We start from the raw sequence: 6,000 nt of genomic DNA, 5'->3' as shown, positions 1-6,000 counted from the left end.
ATTGCTTAGGAAGTATGAGACAACTAAAAAAAACCTGTCCTGTTATACAAGAAATTTGAATCTCGGAGCTCTTGATAGAAGAATGTGTAATCGCGTATAGAGGTCTGTTAACATATTTCAAACAAAAGACATCGTCGTTCGGGATTTCTCCGTATGTTGCCGAAAAAAACCTGTCGACACCCCTAAATGATTTTTTTAACAGCATAAAATATTCTGTAAAAAAAAAACTTTTCTCGTTGTAATACAAAATGTCTATAGGTGTCGCTGTTAGATACGGTAAGCGTGGTAACCAGGACCAGAACAAATAGAAACAGACAGGAAAAGTGGCTTGTGATATCCTAAATCTGGAACGATGTTGACTTTCGAGTGTGAAAGTAAACGAGAGCGGGGAAGTGTTTCATCCGTTTAAAATACAGACATACACTGGGGCAAACAGAAAGGCGGACGAGAAAGGAAAACGGTGCAGGACACCAGTGTTTTTCTTATTTGGACCAGTGACCAGTGTGGATCTCTCAGTTCTTTCTCATTGTTTAGGCTAAAAACAAAACGGTCGGAGAGAAATATATTCTAAATGTGCTACTCTGGCTCTGTAGGTCGCTTGTCCGGGACCGATCAGCATTTAAGACACATGACTGTAAAACACTCTCAAGAGGGTTCAATTATTAGTTAAGGACAAGTGCGTTCACATCCAGTAGTTATTATAATTGTATAATTAAATCCTACGTTTTTAATAATTGTATAGTTGTCGTGCAATGGCTCAATCCCCCTACTTTGTAGTATGTACCGTTTCACAGTTTCTGCCCCTTTTCTTCAACGAATGTAATGTAATGGTAATGGGAACCAGCGGCGATGACGGGAGGCCGCTAAAACAGGCGGGTTTCACAACCTGTCACTGCGCTGGATGAATGGCTGTGCACAGACTGGGGGCAGATGAAACAGTCACCTGAGTTGTCTGAAGCCAGCAACAGCGCATACTGAGCGACGGTGCTCATGTAACTGCCTGGAGCTCTGTGGTACTTAATATTCAATTACCTAGCGTTGTTTACTGGCGCAGGACGTCGCCGAAAAACAACAAGTATTTATCCATTTCACGGGGGGGCAGGCCAGTGGCTGCAAAGCAGGGGCTTCAGTGCTTTCACCTTCCACTTCATTTATCAACTTTGCAGCAAAATAATCAAATCCCCGGAATGGAAGAGCTTCTGGTATCGTATGCAAATATGTGTGCTGACGTAGGAGATCATGTGGTTTTTGGCGTAGATCCTCCTGTGATCGAGAATTTTTTTCTACTGTTGTCTTTAGGATTCGGTAGAATCTTTGGAATTAATCCTCATATTCGATATCCTGCCGAAAAAAAGGGGGACCCCTATTCTGGATCCCTCCGTGGTCTCACCGTCCCAGTACCACAAACGCAGGGGCCAGGTAAGAATCTCTCAAACTTAATATTTAACGATCGGTGAAGGATATTGACTAAACAAGTCCCAAAGTTAAAAGCCTCCCTTCCATCACTGCTGTGTGTACTGTGGTGTTATTATCATTATAACTTAGCCCCTGAACTTCGGTGGTCCCGCACTGTGCACAGTGGTCACCTGAATTGCTTGCCCGCGGAATATGCAATGATTTGCTCTCACAATCAGGAAGTTTTGCTATATTGCTGGGAGTCTGGGCTGGGGGGAAAAAAAAACATGTCTACTTTTTTTTCCCGATGTCGAAATAACCAGCAAAATATGGCTTCCGATTTCGACATGGCGTTACGTCGTTGCGAATATTTTATTTTAAAAGCACTAGTTATTAGGGTGTTGCCTTGGGGACTGTTATTAGCAGGCACCCCCCTGGTTATCCGTTATGTCATGTATGCTCTGGCCGATATGTGCATAGATTGCATCCATTAACTGTATTTTGATTTCGGGTTAGTGGCGTATGATGTAGGCAACGGTGACGCCTACCGCGACCATTACTAGCAGCAGAGAATCAGGTCTTCAATGCAGCTACCATCAGAATAAAAAAATAGCTGGTGTACTGTAGACCCACTGTAAACGGAATAAAGCCAGATGGCACGTCCTTTACTTACATTTTGTACACTGAGAGAGACATCTGTGTCTGTGCAACTTGTTTGCACCCCTGTAGGCATCCTAAATTAGCTTTTTTGAAATGTTTTTTTTTAATGCGCCCTGTTACATTTTTTATATCAAATGCCCTTCTCTGCCCCCCCAAACTGCATTAGAGCTTCGGTACACTTGTAAGAGTCCAAGGGTGCGTGTGGTGGAGTTTTGTTTCCCCACTCTGTGGTAAAATTGGCTTTTTTTTCCTCTTGGTGGGAAAATAGTTCTTATTATTAGGGCCAGGTTGCCTTTATGGTAGCTGTTTAATCTGAGAATCTGAAACCGGTAAGAAACCGCAGCTGTAAATTTCTCATGTTGCCGTCTCTTGTTATTTGAACTTGTCCTCAGGAAGCAGGGCTGCGATTTGTTGAAAAAGTTCCACCTGATTGATTTACTTCAAAGCCATGCGGGGTGCTGCCCTCAACTATTTCCTGATTGCTTTTTGTTTGGCTTTTTTTTTGTGGGAATCCAGTCGGCCCCTGCTTGTCGTTTAAAGAGACAGCCTGTTATTTTCTGCTCACCTTGCTTTCCGGAGTTTGGTGCCCTGACAAGAAATAAAAATGTCATTCTCGCACAGGCTGTTGAAACACTCGGCTCGGCATGGTTTTCTGCCCTCAGTAAGGTCCAGTGAAGTAAATTGAGCACCCGTGTGTTTTTGCTTTTGTCTCGCAATGTAAAGCGTCTGTGTATTATACGTCATGAAAGGCGCTATATACAGATTGTTGTATCGTATTAATGACACATGATCATGATGGTAAAATAGCCTCACGTTCGATGAATAGCCACTATACCACCCCATCAGTCTACCAGTATACTCGGGGTGTGTGATACATTCTTTGTCGCTTGGCTTTTGCTCCTAAAATTCTGCGGACCGTAGTATAGAAGATGTGATCTTGTTGCTTCGAGTGGACCAGCATTTAAGTAGTTAATTTATATATTTTAATTATGGCACCCCACACGTCGAAGATTTCTTAGGAGTAACAGTTGGAAAGAGATAGCAAAAAGTATTTACACCAGTAACATACGGAAAACTTGTTACTTTTGCTTTGATGATCGTCTAAACATCAGAGTTTTTATTGCAGTTAGCAAAGCGGTGTAGTGTCACCTGAGCTGCCTGCTCTTGATGGAAATCCGCAGATCAGATTTTTATGCTGAAGACGTTAAAATAAACTATATCATGTGACACGGTATGCCATCCTACAAGGGAGATGTCGGAAACATCAAAGTGCAGGCTTTAACAATGTGCAATATCTTCTTTATATAATATATACTGTCCTTATAGTCCCATGACCTTGAAACAAGGCACAGGAGAGAGAAGCCCCAAAACCTAACCTACTTCATAAGTGGGCGATGAGGTGGAGAGTCCATTATACTTCCCCATTGAATTTAGACGAGCCAAGCAATGTAATCATCATGCGTTCAGGAGTTGTGGGGTAAAAAGGCCAGCAACCCACACAAACTCGGAGGACGAACACATAAACTCCACACAAACAGTGACCGAAGGGAGGAGTCGCACCCAGGACCCTGGGGCTGTGTGGCCGCAGTGCTAAGCACAGGAAAGCTGTACTGCTGTTGTCACTGTGTTAGTCGCTTCTCAGTTCTGTTTCTCAGTCTGTCGGTTTGTTTGGCATTGAAGGCAGACCTTCAGCTGACAGCTGTGGGCGAGTCACTCAAGTACTGTGTCTCTTTCTCGGAAATGGTTAAAAGACTGAAGACATGAAGCAGGCCGGGGTCGCTGTATCTCTGAAAGGCCGAGTTGTTGTTTGTCTGGTTTTGTTGCCACGGGTGTCCAAGTTGTGTGTGGCAACTGAAAGACAACTTCTAGGATTCTGTTCGTGTCAGCACCATCAGATGCGATGCACTGTAATGATTTTTAGTTGGGGTGAAGTGTTTATTTTAGTTTTCAGAAATGTAATTTGGTGAATTGTCGTGCTCTTTTTACAGTTTACACCATCATTTATTAGTGCTTCATACCCATGGTATATACTGTGAATGAATTTGACCTATTTTGGTCTGTGTTGACTTTTTCCTCAATATACCACAAGAAGTGTTTTTCAAACAAAATCAGCATATTTTCTGGATGGTGTTTTTCTCATGATCTTGAATTCATTAAGCACTTTGTTTTTTGCTGTTATGTCTCAGATTTAGTATCTGTTAGAAACTGTTGTGCAACAACAAGGATTTTCTAAGAATTAATAATGTATTTTTTTAACATTTATAGCGGTGAAGAAATATCAGTTCTAAAATGGTCTCAGTAAGTTCTATTGTTTTTTTAAGGATAATAAAAACAGCAGAAATTGAATTACTAAAGAAATGGAGTGATGCATTTGTGTTATGACAAAAGCTAAAGTGTAGAAATGAAATAAATATATTTTCAAATCCTGGAGCAGGTACTGTAATTTGATGAACTTCCTTTGTAGCTGCTGTATTTTATGAAATTGTTTACAATTATTAGCCTGAAGTCTGGATCATCCATTTGCATTGCACTTGTGATCTCATGTTGGGTGTTTAACAGAATGCCTTTAACATCCTCACGATGACATAATTCAGCATTCACAGTATCACAAACGACGTCACTTTTCTTTTCATCGTTTCATCTTACAGATGAGAGGAGGCCCAGCTATTGTGTGCTATGGTGATGCCATCTTTGTGTGGGTGTAATTTCTTGTTGCTGTTTGCTTAATCCAGGAGAGCCCAACTCTAGTCCTCAAAGGCCACACTAGTGGGTTCTATCAGTCTCTCAGTCTCCAGCTTCCCAAAATCAAGGCAGGGCTTCAGCTTGTCCAGTTAATCACATCATGAGGTAATTAAGGGATCAGGTTGAAAGAAAGTCAGAAACCTTTCTGAGCTATGCACTCATGTTTTAGAGGTTTTTTATATATATATTAGTACTGAGACAGAATTTAAAGTTGTATTGAACCTCTGTACATTCGGTAACAAACAGGAGGATTAGTTTAGATATGTGAAGTTGTGCAATTATATTTCTATTAGCTTATTCTGCTGTACTGCAGTGCTTGAGTTACATAATGGTAAAGGTACCTGCCATGAATCGAGCCTGTATCTTTATTGTATATTGACCATTTTGCAGTTTTTAGCAAGAAATGTGCAACTTCAAAATACTGAGGTGTTTTTTTCTGAGAATTTAATACCTTTTCCCCTAAAATGTAAACACACCTATGAAAGAAATACATTATTGTCATTTAAGAAATGACATCTAATTTGATTCTTTTATAGAGAAAATATTTAGGGCTAGTTTCACAGAACCAGATCAAGTCTTTGACTTGTTTGCCTAAATTGGTTTTAAGTAGGCTAGGTTGTTTACTGACACCTAGGGTCCATGAAACCACTGGCTAAAGTTTGCGTTCATAATGGCTATATTTTTATCTTGAGTGTAATTATGAATTTAGTCTGTTCGACTGCACTGTTGTAGCCGCAGTTAGTCTTAATGTGTTGTAGTTGCAGTTAACATGGTTGTGGTTAATTTGATTGCATTTGACCTTCATAACAGGCCATCGATATTTAATGAGGCTTCCCAGGGAAGTTGTTTTTTCATTCACGGTGCCCATATTTGTGTTTCACCTCTTTTTCTTGGTTGCTGCAGTTAAATTCTTGTAGACCGCACTTGGTGAATCTTGATAGAAGGCTGTTATTCTTGGCGTGGGTTAAGCTGTGCCTTCTGGGAAAATGAAACCAGACATTTGCTGTAGGACCCTGTCAACCCCAAAGTTTTTTTTTTGCTTAACAAGAGCATAGTCCATTTTGCTGTAAACGACATTTCAGATTTAAAAGGTCCCGAAAGGTTACTTGAGGATTTAAACACAGATTGGAGACCCGAGTGTACAGTATTGGAAATATGCACAAAATTGCCACAGACATTAAACTTTACAAATCAGCATTTCTT

General features: G+C 40.7%; 1 protein-coding gene across 4 annotated transcripts in view; it reads left to right on the top strand.

Moving 5' to 3' along the window:
- The first annotated feature begins 991 nt into the window (after positions 1-991).
- zhx2a (zinc fingers and homeoboxes 2a) overlaps positions 992-6,000 on the top strand; it is a 33,597-nt gene continuing 28,588 nt past the window's right edge. For 2 of the 4 annotated variants that reach the window (XM_015357878.2, XM_069194908.1), the window contains exon 1: positions 994-1,419. The gene's annotated coding sequence lies outside the window, so the exon portion shown is untranslated. Of the gene's footprint in view, positions 1,420-6,000 lie in introns of all 4 variants that reach the window. The other 2 variants (XM_006636076.3, XM_015357880.2) reach the window with 2 other exon arrangements.

The sequence above is a fragment of the Lepisosteus oculatus genome, chromosome 10, assembly GCF_040954835.1.
Source record: "Lepisosteus oculatus isolate fLepOcu1 chromosome 10, fLepOcu1.hap2, whole genome shotgun sequence".
NCBI classification, from domain to species: Eukaryota; Metazoa; Chordata; class Actinopteri; order Semionotiformes; family Lepisosteidae; genus Lepisosteus; species Lepisosteus oculatus.
This window is presented reverse-complemented; position numbering and strand designations above follow the sequence as displayed.